We start from the raw sequence: 14,918 nt of genomic DNA, 5'->3' as shown, positions 1-14,918 counted from the left end.
TTGAGGTGTCACATTAAGATGAGAAAAAGAACACAAAGAGTGTAAATAAAGTAAGATAGAAATAACTTGTGAGCACCGAACACCAAACAACTGAAATATTCTACAGCATCTTACCACTAGGGAAAACATTATATGTATCATATAAACTATTAGCAGTACCTCCCCTTAGCAGGAGCCAATCCAAATGAATTGAGCTTTGATTAAATTAGTTCAGTTATAGTTTCTTCAGGTTAGGAGAGGTTTCTTTATTTTGATGTACTATCTGAACAGACACAGCCCTGTAACAGGCTCTATAATCTTTCTTACTTTGCATTTACTGGTTCAGCCAATCAGTACAGGTCCAACAACATCCCTGGTAATGGATGTATTTGGTAATTTACCAGTGCTCATAGAACTAGGGTCACAATGTGTAACCTTTGAGCAATTTCACACAGGCATCAATCACCCTGTAAAAGACTCTATAGACAGAAAGAGGGGAAACTTTAAAGACTACCATTTTGACTACCAGTTGAAGGTTAACTTCTTTTGGTGATCATACTGTACAACTCAGCTTGATCATGTACTTCATAGCCTCTACAGGTCCGTAGCCCTTTACAACCACAGGAACTTTTCTAGGAATCTAGGAACCTTTTGATGGATCCATGACCTAACCTGCATTTTGACTGAAACAAATGCACTGAAGTTAGTTGTAGCTCCTGACCTTTTTGTGCCTAAGGCTTAACATCCATTTGCTTAAAAAGGCCTAAAAGTGTCACGCACTGTGCAGTTGGTGAGAGCAGTGAAACTCAAACAGCCTATGTGCAGGCCTGATAACAAAATAAATGAGCTAAAATCTCCTTAGTACTGTAGAAATGGGTGTTGATTCTCAGTGGGTTCAGCACAATGGGCATACCCCTTTCACAATACACACAGTCATTCACTTGAATGTTATTATCAAAGATGTTGCTCAGTGGATGTTAATATAGTGATTGATTGACATTTTGGTCAAATTATACAATGTATAACATCCAACTGAACCTTAGATACAAAATCAGTATGGTGGCAGAAGTATAGTCTTTTTCTATACACACAGAACAGTCATTCTACATCGAGCCCCTCTCCCATTCACACAGATTTACACCCGTCAAGGATTCGGTCGGGCCAGTCACAGCCGTTTATCTAATATTGGGCAGGTTTGACACAATGACTAAGAGAGTAGCGTTACTGATCCAAATTAGAAGTCACATGTCACACGTTTCACTGCTCTGATTGGCTGATACAGAGCAAGGCACCAGGCTCACAAAACTCAGATCAAACTGTCAAACTAGGCAGTACTGACCAAATATAAATCAAGATTCTGTTACTGCATTGCCTATTTCCTGCCTCAAATGTTTTCAGAAACACATTTTAGTGTACTGTTTAGCTGTAATTTGAGAAAGTTTATGACCAGGCTGCCATTTGTTTCCTGCTTGAAAACGGACCAAGCACTGGCCCAACTTGCATGTGTTGCTCAGCACGTTCCATTGCTCTGATTGGTTGTAGGTCTATCCAATTGCCTCCAGAGGAATTCTGGTCTGTGGCCGTTGATAATGCCCCTTGGAAATCGAAAATTAACTAAGAGGTTCGAGACTGATTTTAGTCTGGTGATGCCAGACTAAAAAAGTACAATATTTCCCTCTGAAATGTAGTGGAGTACAAATAGAGTAAAGTAAAGTACAAGTACCTCAAAATTGTACTTAAGTAGGCCTACTGTAGTACTTGAGTAAATGTACTTAGTTACATTCCACCACTGCAAAACAACATTTCAGGTTTTTAACACTAGATTTGCATTTAATTGTGGTGCAAATAGGTAAAGCTACATTAAGCTATGGTATATCTAAAGGGTTTTTGTGTCCCAGTATCACAATATAACCATAATACTGTGTGCTGCACTGCATCTGTGGGGTTTGATAATTACTGATCAACACGGATGACTCAATGATTACTTACATATGTTGATGTGCACATTATAGTGTAAATTCCATAAAAAAATAAAAATAAAAACTCCCTGGCAAACAGTTTTTCCCAAAACATTTCAGTGTCTAATAATGCTGTTGAATTTGAATATCATGTCACAGTTCTGTTCAATTTCTCCCCTAATTAGCTATCTTAGATATGCCTCTATTACAAAAATGAAAATTTTTGTTTATGGCAGTCAAAGGCCACCGTAGAGAAGGGAACACATGAAATAAAGGGTGAGGACTGTTGTTGCAACTTCTGCTTTTCTCCAGTTTCCAGGTTGATAAAGTCATAGATAACCAACTGTGATGTTAAAAAATATTTTTGTCTTTATGCTTTTGACTGTAAACTAGTAGAGCTGAGATGAAATATCACAAAAGTCCTGGTGCCGAATAAACAAAACAATCACATGACAATCAACATTTTTTTTTAGCCAAAAGACTTTGTGTTTGAAAGTTGCTTCAGTTAGTTGATGTTTGTAAGATACACAGATTTTTGATGAAAGAGGTAATGACAGAACCAGTCTTCGCTGTTGAGGGTAAATAAAAACAGGCACTTGAAGAGCATCTAAAGATGATCTCCTGTGGGTGATTGACTGCTCCATGAGTTCACACCTTTAATAAACATCTTTCTTTTTTATAATTTCTCCATAATGTCTTCAGAACACTTTCTTCATCATCAGCACAATTACATTTAATAAAGTTCCATCTATAACCCACTATGCTTAATGTCTAAACCTGACACCAACTGAGATTCAAAGAAGATGCCATTACGTTATTTAGGGCTAATTTTCTTTAGATGCTATGTTATTGTTTTTGTGGGGGAGGGTTTCACAGAATCAAATGTAAATATGAGGCATCCTGGTAGATTTAGTGGAGTTATTGTCTTTGCAAATGTTTGAATAACTCCTCAAACACTTCCTGCTCTCCACGGGCCTCTGCGTCTCATCGCAGCTTTGGAGCTAAGTGATCGTTTGGCTAAATGAGGAGCCCCTGTCTCCACATGTTTGTGGGAGATGTAATGACACTGTACTCTCAGCAGGCTTGTGCAACACTGCACTAGAGAATGAGGAAGACTGCTGGGCCTCCAGCATGCCGTGGCCCTGACTCATTCCTGTTCTCCTATAGACCCATTACTCTGCTCATGGCTGATGCTTGAGCAGCAGTGATGCCTCTTTCTGTGGAACCATTAGTCTGCTGTGCATGGACAGTAAAAAAACCCCGCAACAATATGGATTCCAGATGCTGTAAGATGGTTCAATTTCTGCTGGTTGAGAGTAGCAGTTATTTTGCATCTAATTATTCAAACAAATATAATCAAAATAAATAAATCAAAATAAAATATAAGAGACAACAAGAGAGGGCTTGAATGTACAGTAAATAGATTGTTTACACCAGTCTAACTGGGAATGTTTTGACATTTAACATTTCCTCTTGGTTCAGCAATTCCAAGTAAATGGGCAAAGACTGTAAACATGGTCAGTAAATGCACTGGCACATACAAATATTTATGTGATTCTCCTGATGAAGAAAAAGTCCATCAAATTCTAGATATTTTTTTCTCTCACATCCTCTTTTTTAATTTGACAGGCTCCCAACTGAGATGTGCTGCAGGACGCCCAAGACTACCAAGAAAATTTTTACTCCAAATGCCATCTCCCTGATGAATTTAGTGTCACTGAGTTTACCAGTTAAGCATCTTGTTTGCACACATACGGGCCTCTATAAATTACAATGTCTGATATCATCTTGTGTAGGATTTATGTGTTTCATGTACTTTATTTTAAGCTTAACAAGACTGAGTCTACAGCCAGGTTAGCAGCTCTGTGACGCTGTACTTGTATTGTAGCTAAATGCTAACATCAGCATGCTAACATGCCTACAATGACAATGGTGACATGCTAATGTGAAGTAGGTATAGTGTTTACCAGGTTCACCATCTTAGTTTAGCATACTAGCATGGTAACATTTGCTAATTAGCACTAGCACACAAAGTACAACAAAGGCTAATAGGTATGTCATTAGTTTTGCAGGTATTTGGTCATAAACCAAAGTATTGCACAAATTACAATTTTAACTTGATAATAGTGCTAAATGAAAAGTCAGGGGATCACCAAAGGGATTACAATTCATCCAGAGTGGAACATGAATGTCTTAACCAAATTTAATGGCAAGCCATCCATAGTTGTTGAAATATTTAACTCAAAACTACAATTGTCACCTCATGGTGGCGGCATAGGAAAAGTCAGAGGATCTCCAAACAATTTCTGGAAACCATGAATAGCTGTACATGATTTTGTGCTAATCCATCTAATAGAGATATTTCACAGTATAAGTGAAAACTATGACCTGTCGGTGTCAGTTAAAAATAGGATGGCAGTCCACCAAAATGGTGGACCAATCAACCAACCGACTGTGCCATTCCTAGAGCCATGCCGCTAGCATGGGTCAAAATGGTGAGGCCGTGCACACATTCCCCACATATGCAGACAATGCAGTTTCTATTCTTTTCTGTTCTATCCTATGGAGGCAAAACTATCTAGTGTATTCAATCTTTCCCTCCCTCCCTCTGGTGACATGAATGTAAAACATGATTGTTAAATTAAATACAAATGTAAAAGAAAAAAATAAATCATTTCTCATTTTTAGGGGACTGGTTGGATTGCCTTTAAATTTTACAAAGTGCACCACATTGGGATAGCCTTGGCAAGAATGAACCACAACAAAAAACACTAAATCTACAGTAATGCTTGTGATCTGAGATGGTTCATCACTATTGATGAAAATGAATAAACCTCTCCCTCATCCACTGAGCTACAAAAGCAGAGAACAAAAGCTTTAATCTGCACTTTCACCAGTAGACAAAACCCACAGCTGCTTCCCTGTCAAATAATCCTGAAACTGTTTTTGTGGAGTTGAACTGTAACACGTTTATATCCCAGTAAAATCCACAAAGTGTGTCTCCCACTTCCTGTCAGTGGGGCAGCTCCTGGGTTTATCTCTCCTAAATGAAAGTCTTAGCTCTTTTGTTTCTAGGTTTTGATCAAGGCCTTTTTTCAGAAGTATGAGAACTATGAGTTGTTTCCATCAAGCAATCAAGTAAAGATCACTCCAAACATGTTTTAAGAGATATAAAATACTTTTTTTGTCTGATATGATTTTTCCTTGTTAAAAATTCTTGAAATACATGTACTCCTTCGCCAAAACGTCCATTCTCAGTGTATGTGCACTGGAGGATTCAAGTTTCCACATTGCACTGTATAAGTTGCATATTAGACCAGGATTGGCTATTTGTAATGTTAGAAAATCATGCTTGTACGTACACGTCTTAAACTGAGATTTAAGATGAGCACAGAAAAACGTTCAGCAGTCCTTCAGTTGTTATGTCTCAAGCCAGTTTGAGGCCCTGTACCGTAATCTCAGCTTTCCAAAATAATAGGAAAAAAAAAACATACAGTTATAACATACAGTAGATTTTTTGTATGGATTTTACTATTTATTACATAAATAGCCCCTCAAAACCTCAAAACCTTTCAATAAAGTTGGTCTTTACTGTACAGGGTATATGTTGTAGAGAAAGCTCTATCTGACCAATATTCCCAGTATATAAATTATGTTTTATTCTTGACAAACTTTAGATTTCACTAAAAACACCTCTGCATTTGACGAAAGATGGCGAGATTCAGCGTTGTTGCCCCAAAAAATAGGCTTTCAAAATGAAAGTACTGGCCATCAAACCATGCAGCCAAGCATTAAACAAAAGATGACATTTTCTGAGCATTTATGATTTGGTGAAAATAATTTTAAATGTACAATAAAGAATTGCAGTCTTTGATTTTCCTCAAACAACCCATCATCAGAAAAAAAAGTTACAAAACAAAGCAAATAAATAGTTTTTCAATTTTCAGTACGGAGAATTAACATTCATTTGTTTAGAAAAAACAACAATGCAAAAATGTCTGAAGATGAACGTTGCCAAGACAGAACAAGATGCACTGACAACAACAGGGGGAAGCCATTGTCTGATTGTCTGTGGATCACACAAGAACGCATACAGCGGGCGTGTATTCCTCAGTCATCAGCTACAGAAAATCATTTGTTTCATAGGAAAGCAGGAGGGAGAAACAGAGCGATATTCTCCTGGGGGATGAAGGAGTCAGAGGGCTTTGTTTGCCCGGGGCTGCTGTGACGCCCCGGTGAGGGAGCTGGGCGTGTCCACCGGCCCACCTGGGAGGTTGTGTTGTCGGGCTGGAGGCCAAAAAGAAAATCCCTCAGAGTCTCAATAAGACAGATCACGTCATAGAGAGCAACGTGACCGACTGGTACCAGCTCAGGAGGAAACAAGTGGATCCAGATTGTGTCAATCAAGTGTTGAAGTGATAGATGCTTAAAGCTACTCTTGGCAAGATTTTACCTGAGAATACACCTCTCTTATCAGCCTAAAGCACAAAGTGGAGCTGCAGCAAAGGAGAGCATCACATCCCTAACCAGCTGAGACACTAAGGATTTCTCTTATTTACCTGAATTAAATTTTGGTGTTGGATATGTACATTTTCTGCCACAAGGAAGTGACTAAACACACTTCTAAAGAGGTGACTGAGCATTCTGTCCAAAGAAAGCTCGATGTTTGGTTTCCTTTCTTATAAAGCATCACAGACTGGCTGAGGTAACAAACATGAGCATGTTTTCTGCCATGTACTGATGTCACAGTACATGATTTCTTGGGATTAAAGTCTTTAAGCTTTAAATAGCTACCTCTGGCTGCAGTTTAGGGAAGACATCATGCAAAATGCAGCCTTAATAAAGTAATAATCTGTTACATTTTTACAGAAATAAACTCAAAATTTGCAAATGTGTGGCAGGTTTTTCTGAAAAATCCTGTACAACAAATGAATTATTTTACTTTTCCACCAGTTACAAAAACAGGCTTCCTTATCAGTACAGTCCAATAATGTACAACCAAGTCCCCCAAAAAAACAAAAAAAGAGGAAGTAAATATTGGTAGTGATCATGTATCACACAATTCTTACCCAACAAATATACAAATATATTATCACACATAATGAAGAATACGCCTTCAACAAAACATGACTATATCTTATGTGATGCTCAAATTATATTATTAATTTAATTTCAAGGCAACATGTTAAAACAAAATAAAACAAGCCTTTCAGTATTCCAGATTCCTCTTTCCTTTGCTCACTGTGCCTAATGTTTAGTAACATGAAAGAAGGGAAGCCGTCTGTTTCCCTGTGGAGCGGTAACATCTCTATTTGTCGTCCCCGGGGAACAGCACTTGTCAGCATGCAGCTCTACAGAGATAGATCCCTCCTCTGACTGTGGGAAATCACCTTGTTTGTTTTGTGTCAATCCACTCAAATCCTGCAGCGCTATTGTGCTCCAGCTGCCTCGGCCGTCCCCAGAGAGTACAGGCCGCATTATTTCTGTCTTCACTTGAAAAAGGTCAACTTAACAATACAGATAAACAGAGTTTACTCACCTTTTTATAATGGTAAGCGGTACTTCAGATTTAAATTCATATCATTGCCATCCGTACTACTTGCGTCTGATTGGCTGACAGAAATCCATTAAAGTTGTATTTCATTAGCAAGGATCACATCATCAAAAAGATACATTTAAATGATTTCTTGATACTTGAACTCACTATACGCTTTGGTTGCTACTGCATTGTGGGGAAGCTTCGGTGGGGAATCCGCTGTAGCGCCCGTGCATGACAGACCCCCAAAAGCCTCCAGTTATTTTAGACAAGATTGAGCGGATCTCAGTTCATTGAAATCAGAACAAATGTAGCGGGGATACGCTGGGTTGGACCAACAGCCCAAGATTTGTATTAGGTGCCGAGGTAGCAGCACCGATCCTGAAAGAGTGACCGGAGTAATGGATGGGAGAAATGCTGGACAAGGAGAGTATGTGGCGGAAGTGCTGGTGAAACCAGAATCGAGTAGCCACTTGTCCAATAGCCACTTATCTGACATGATTGTGCTCTAAGATTTGCAAGTAGTTTGCGAGGGTCTAGAAAGGGTTCAACGGAGATTGGACTTTGAAGTAAAAGACGAGTGTAGGCTGGCTGGATTGATTGGTTTTAGTTCGCTTTAGGTAGAATACCATAGTGTCGTCTGAGAAATGTGACAAGTCTGCATTGCAGGCATGACGGCTTCCACTTGCAAGCTCCGGGGGCCATTCTGCTGCAAACCATCTTCTATTGGAGAAGCCCCCAAAATCTACGGAATGGATGGCATCAGTGTACAGATTGATGTCATGTGGGGGAGTCAGTTGGTTGTCATAAAAGAAGGTGATACTGTTCCAGTTGGCGAGAAGGTAGAGCCAAAGAAGGAGTTCGGCATGGCTTGAACTGTCCGGGAAATAAAATGCAAGAGTGATGGGACGGAAGACGCGATTGACAACAAGTGGGAGATGAAGGCTCACCCTTGTGGAATGATATGTAAGGCAAAGTTGAGGTGGCCTAGGAGGGAGAGAAGTTGGTGTTTAGTGCAGGATGGGGCAAAGAGGGAGTTGGAGATCAGAAGGCTGATATGGTTGAGCTTTTAAATGGGAGAGAAGCTTGGAACAGATTTGTATTGAGGGTAATTCCCAGGAACTCGTGAGAAGTGGAGGGGCCCTCTGTTTTTTCTACGGACAGTGGAACCCTGAGGTTAGAGAAAACTAAAGTTAGCATGACCAGACCTGATGCGGGTGACGATGAGAGAGGAGAAATGATGAGGAAATCATCCAAAAGGTGGACAAGGAATGGAACCTAATGGTTATTCAACAGGATCCAGCAGAGGGCTTCGGACAGAACATCGAAAAGTTTAGGGTTGCTTTTGCAGCTGAAGGTGAGCCTGACAGTGAAGTAATAAGCACCTCGCCAGCGGACTCCAAAGAATTGCCAGAAGTCAGAGTGGATGGGGAGAACTTTGAAAGCGCTGGTGATGTCCGCTTTCAAGAGCCACAAGAGTTTGATGAGGGTGATGGCATGGTTGATGGTGGCAAAGTGAAGGGAAAAGTCTTCACTAGGAATCAAGCTATTGATGCTGGGAATGGTACTGCTGTGGGGTGCTGAAAGATCAATGATAATGTTTCTTTCCAGAGTATTTTCAGGTTGGGACGCCGAGAGGGCTGATGCAGAAGTTAGGAAATGGAGGATGAGCAAAAGGGCTGATCATGAAGCCTTCTTTGACTTCCTTGGTGATCAGGTGATTGACGGACTCTGGATCGTCAATAGCAGACTGAAGATTTTTGCATGAAAAAGAGATGGATGGTAATGTGGAAATTCCAGGATGGAAACCTTCTCTAAATCCATTGATGAGGAACTGAACAAAAGCTGATCAGGATGGTTTGAAGTGCTGCTGCTAAGGTCGGGATGTTAATGGGTGTTCAAAGGTTTTTAACTAGCTGCAAGGTGGGAACTCATGGGAAAACAATGAATACGTGCCAGTTTTGATGGGAAAATAAAAAGATGCAAGGATACAGTATGTCAGTGAAAGTATGGACAATTAACAGCTTTAGTAAATGTATTCATACTGATATTAAATAGCTCATATTGGCTGTGGCCTATGTATTTGTAAACTGTCAATCTTGTAGGCTATTCACACTGTGGTGATCATCAGCTAGACTCAGCAGTTGCTGCAGAAAATAAAATGTTTTCTTGGTCTTTGCAAAGTGCCGTTGTCACACATTAGTGATGGATAGATATTGTAATCATATGTACATGTAGCTAGCTAGATAGATAAATAGATTTTAATATTATGAAGCAATCATTTGTATTTCTTTGTTTTACAAAGTACCTCATAAAAAAGTTAGTGGCTAGTAGAACCACTCTACTGCTTGACCAAAACATTTAAAATCCACAAACTTGAACAACCTGATCAAATCCTTAAGATCTGACTTTGACACTGACATACTACAGGATATACACATACCATTAAAGTTGACAAGCGTGTTCTGTCAGTGTATAGTATATACATTTCACAAACAACATGAGGCACCTCCAGCAGAAATAATAAGCATTGTGGAGCAGTGTACCGAAGCAGGTGCAAAGACGCCCACTTTTTCCTCCCCCATCCCTCACGAGCCCTCATATCACACACAGATGTTTCCCATCAAAGACACCCACAAACCTCTCCACCCTGAGTATGTAAACCAAGATAAGGACCTATTCAAACAGAGTGACTCTGCAAACTGCACCTTGCTATTGAGCTTTTTCTTTTTCTTTTACAATACGCACTTCAAGACTGCAAGCTTTTTCTCTGAGGGGTCACATATGCTTTAGCGCCACGAGCAAAACATGTAGGTAGGACGTCTGTGAAAGACATTTGTAAATTGACAAGAAAAAGGGATAATACCAGAGTGGTATTTGGATGCGGCAGGAAAAAAAGGGAATGATTGAATAACAGTAATTAAAGCAGTTATTCGTTCGGCGAGCACCTGCATGAGGGATGATATTGCTCCTTAATTCAGCTCAGTTTAACTTCTCTCAGCCGGTGGTTCCAGCATCGCCTCATTAATCGCTGATTGGCATCGAGCTGTTCACAGGAACAAACTGTTTACTCTGTCTTGCCTGCTTTCTCTGGGCTGCATGCAGCGTTGGCCTCTCTCAAATGCAACATTAAGACCTATTGTACTGAATGAGGACAGCACAGTGCTTTTTACATGTTCTTTTGTGGACTATGTGATAAGGCTGATTCATACATATACAACAGAATAGGATGTATTACTGTACTATCTTAAAGTATATTCTATATGTTTTGTTTTTTTCAAACTTGACAGTCTTGTTGGGGCTGAAGTTTTCATTAGCATTTTGTGGCCTGCGCATGCCACAGTGTGGGGATACAATTATGATTACCTTAGATATTTTGTTTTGTAAGACTTTATCAGGTGCTTTGTGGGACACTTCACCACCGCCAGAGGTAGGGATGATAATCAGATTTTTGTGTTCACTATTTAGGGAAAGATAACTTCTGAGTAATAAAGCAGGGGAGGGAGACAGTCTCAATGTTGGTGCAAAGGGTGCACTTAGTAAAAGCTTTATTCAGTCTAGGTGGCTGTCACAGTAAGCTTGGTTCTATCACTTATTCTGTTTAAAGAGAGAAACCTTGGAGACATTGCCAATGATGTCTATTGAATTTTCATGCAAATAATATATTCAGAATTTGAACTCTGCCTCATGCAAAGTATTTGGATCTCTGTAACAAAGAAATTTTATTGAAACACAGACTGATGGTAGAATGGTGAGTACAGAAGGGACTTAATTTATGTATTTACATAACATAAAAACCTGTAAAGGAACAATCAGCATGAGGCTTCCCCAGGTTAGCATTCAAGTTTTTTTTAAAGCTGCACTAATCAATATTACTATATGAAGAATGGGTTAAATGACTAATGCATAATATGAAGGTGATCGCTCGTAGCAACAAACCCACAGACAATCATCACCTAACCTAACAGTTCCCCTCAGCTCTACGGACCATTTTGAGCTGGCATCTTTCAGCTCATTGTTTTGGTTTTACAGCCCGCAACTTTATGGTTTTGCTTTGGACTTTCATCAAATCCATTTCCAGCTGCGTTCTGATGTGCTCTGATATACCCACCTGCCCAACACTAAACAGCCGACAGACACGAGACCAACATAGAGACCAAAACAGAACTAAAAGGAGAGTGGATATTGGACTGATATTTGTCAGGTGGACAGAAACATGATTGCAAATGAATGCTAACATTGTACTGTGCCTGCTGAATTTGTAAATCAGCAACTGTTTGCTAACATGTTAGTACAGTCAAACGTGTGATCCTTCCTCCAGAGACTTGGACAATCTATGACAAGAAGCAATAAAGCTGTGGTGGCCTAACAGCTTATTGAGACATTATGTTGGTTTGTCCTTCTATTTGTCACCCATATATCTCTCATGGAGAATGACATCTATAAAATAATTCAGAAGAGCAAAGCATATATAAAGTACAGTTGACTCGATATTCAGTAAAAGACAAGCCCAATCAGCAAATCGATTTATCCATCTAACACCTCTAACAACTTTTATTGAATATAAAAGACAATATAAAACTGCTTTTAACTGAAGTTTTCATAGTTGACGAGTGAAAAATTCTTTAACAAATTCCTGTTTTCACCTATAAGGATCTACACCCACTTTATATAGAACATAGTACACAATCACAGACACAAACACAAACACACACCTTTCTTGGGGCCTTACAGGGGCAAACCTCCCACTCCTGCAGCCTCAAAGCACACCTGCCAGTCAACACAAAGTGGGGTCAAATCCCAAAGGGCATCAACTCTAAAGCATCCTACAAACAACCTAATGTATGCAAGATGGATTGAGGGGTGGGAATATACTATACATTCTCCAATACATAAAAACACAATTAAGTGAACTGACGGTTACAGTGAAAACAGAACCTGTAATTATCTCTTTGAGGACTAGAACTTCAACTGATGGGAAATAATAGCTGGTTATGGATGATAGTGTGGTCTCATTGTTATTTATCTGCCAAGCAAGTTTGATCATCTTATAAGTGCATCTTACAAATAGTAAATTAGTGGTTTCACTTCAGTTGCTGCTTTACTTGGTTACCATGGTTGTTTTCTCATCGACAAATGCTGCATTTCTCTCAAACAGACTCCACTGGATTAAAAAGTTGCCTGGTCAGAGGTTTCTATTGATCACATATGGTTGCTCATGAGGGACAATAGTCACATTCATGAATGTGAACCAGGTGAGATGCAAACTCTTCTTCATTCTCAATTTCATGTTAATTTTGAAAACAACAAGAGTATTTTCCCTGTGAGTTTCTGTGATTGTGGGAGTGTTTTCTTAAAAGTAAACTTTGCAGTTTTCATTGTAAACAAACATAGTTTTGTTTACATACAGTGTGACATTTTTGCAAAAATGCATTTTGTGTATCCCACCAAACTTGTAACTAGCTATGGGCAAGTAAACACCGTATTAGTCAAGTGAAAACATTGTCATATCTGTATTGTATAAAATGTTCTATCAGACTTCACTTTTGTCCACAGAGGAAGACAATATTTACACATTTTCACTATTTGTCTTTTAAGCCATTTTTATACTCATCTCATGTGTCTCATGTTCAAATAAAATCCATTTACAGTTTAAACACATATACATTTTATGTGTATAGCCTCTTAGAATATTGCCTACATATGCATCTCCATTAGCTACATAATGTATACTCATTCATCTTTTACACATTCATTTAGATTCTCTTGCGCCTGATGCAAATCTTGGTAGGCCCAAACACACTTTTACTATATACCTTTTAATTTTATTTTTGTGTAACATTTAGGAGGAGCTACTGGCTATATATATATATATATACGGTATGTTTTCGTTAGTGTATAATCGCCTGAAAATAAGAATCATTGTGTTTTCATTACCTTAGAATAAGCCATTTTTATCTACAGAAGGGTTGCCTTCCACGGAGGTCGCCATGTTTCTACAGTAGCCAAGGACGGACAAACCAAACACTGGCTCTAGATAGGGTCTTTGTTTGCAAGTTCCGTTACCACCGTAGTTTCTCCTACATGCTTGGAAGGGGAGGGTGATGCGAGCGGTATTCAGATGGTTGCAAACTGCAATTTCAATGCTAGATGCCATTAAATCCTACATATTTCAATCCTACATTGGACCTTTAATAACTAACCAGCTAGCTAGCTAACACTCCAGAAAGTGGCAGTAGTGCACCTAAAGCTGACAAAAATGTCAGCTCATTTTACTTTTGAGACACTAAATGATGTCACACCTCTCTGCTCCTAAAACAGGAGACTTGACAGATATCTGTAACTAGACGCAAGCGGTACCTGATAGGATTGACAAATTCGGGTCAGGTTCAAGCTAAATTATACTTGCAAATTGTTTTCATTACTAATTGACTGTATAAGAAAGAAATGGAGAGAAGGTGAGAGAGTGTTTAGCTGTTAATACATTTACTTTGGGTTTTGGCCCGAGTAGTAATCCATTCTGCTGTCAGCAGAAATGTGTTTCACATCAACTTTGTGCTTGTAGCATGCCCATTCGTTCTCATGTCCATGCTGGTAGACTACAAGATACAAAGAGAGAAACTCATAACTCTGATACATTTATTTCAACTTATAAAGATCAATGTTTCAGCAAACAGCCTTCTTCAGGATAAGAACAACAGTCACCTGGATGGCATTTATACCTACTAGGACAGGTGTTACAAATCAAGGCAATTTACCTCAGGGTTAATCCAAGGAAGGTAAGATACAAACAATACAGGAACTTGCTCATCAAAACATTGCACTACAGTTTCGCAATAGATCAAAAACTCCAAGGGGGAACCTTTGAGTCTTAAGTCTCACGTTTTTATTGAAAGCTCCAGAACAGCTACTAAATTAAAATGTTATATTAAAAATGAATAGTAAATGATTTATTTTGTTTAAATGGCTGTTAAATGTTTTTGTGTCTGAGGACCCCACTGACAATGAGATGGTGCATCTCAAGGGGTTTATCCTCAAGTCAACATTTGAAATAAATAAAACAGCTACTAAATGGACCTTGAGGTGTTTAGTCAACTGCTGTTTCCAAGGACAAGAATGAACTTTGAGGCTCAATCTCAAGTTTTTCTCTGAATGTCCAAGTACTTGAGCTTGAAGGTTCATTCTTAAACCACTAAACTAAACTAAGCAACTCCATCTGCTGAGGAAGGCCCCACGATCTAGTTGAAAGCTTATGAAACCACAAGTAAATTGGACCTTATGTTTCTGAATCCTTTCTTTTTGTCAAAGTCTAAATTGTTGTCTAATACTAATTCTGAAGTTCTAAATCAGGTAATAACTAAATTTTCCTGGTTACCATACAAATAAAGAGAGGATTTCATAGGTAGGAAGTTCCTGTAATGCAGCCCCTGGTGATTATAGAGAGC

The sequence above is a fragment of the Siniperca chuatsi genome, linkage group LG9 (genome assembly GCF_020085105.1).
Source record: "Siniperca chuatsi isolate FFG_IHB_CAS linkage group LG9, ASM2008510v1, whole genome shotgun sequence".
Classification (NCBI taxonomy): domain Eukaryota; kingdom Metazoa; phylum Chordata; class Actinopteri; order Centrarchiformes; family Sinipercidae; genus Siniperca; species Siniperca chuatsi.
Note: the sequence above shows the minus strand (reverse complement) of the source record.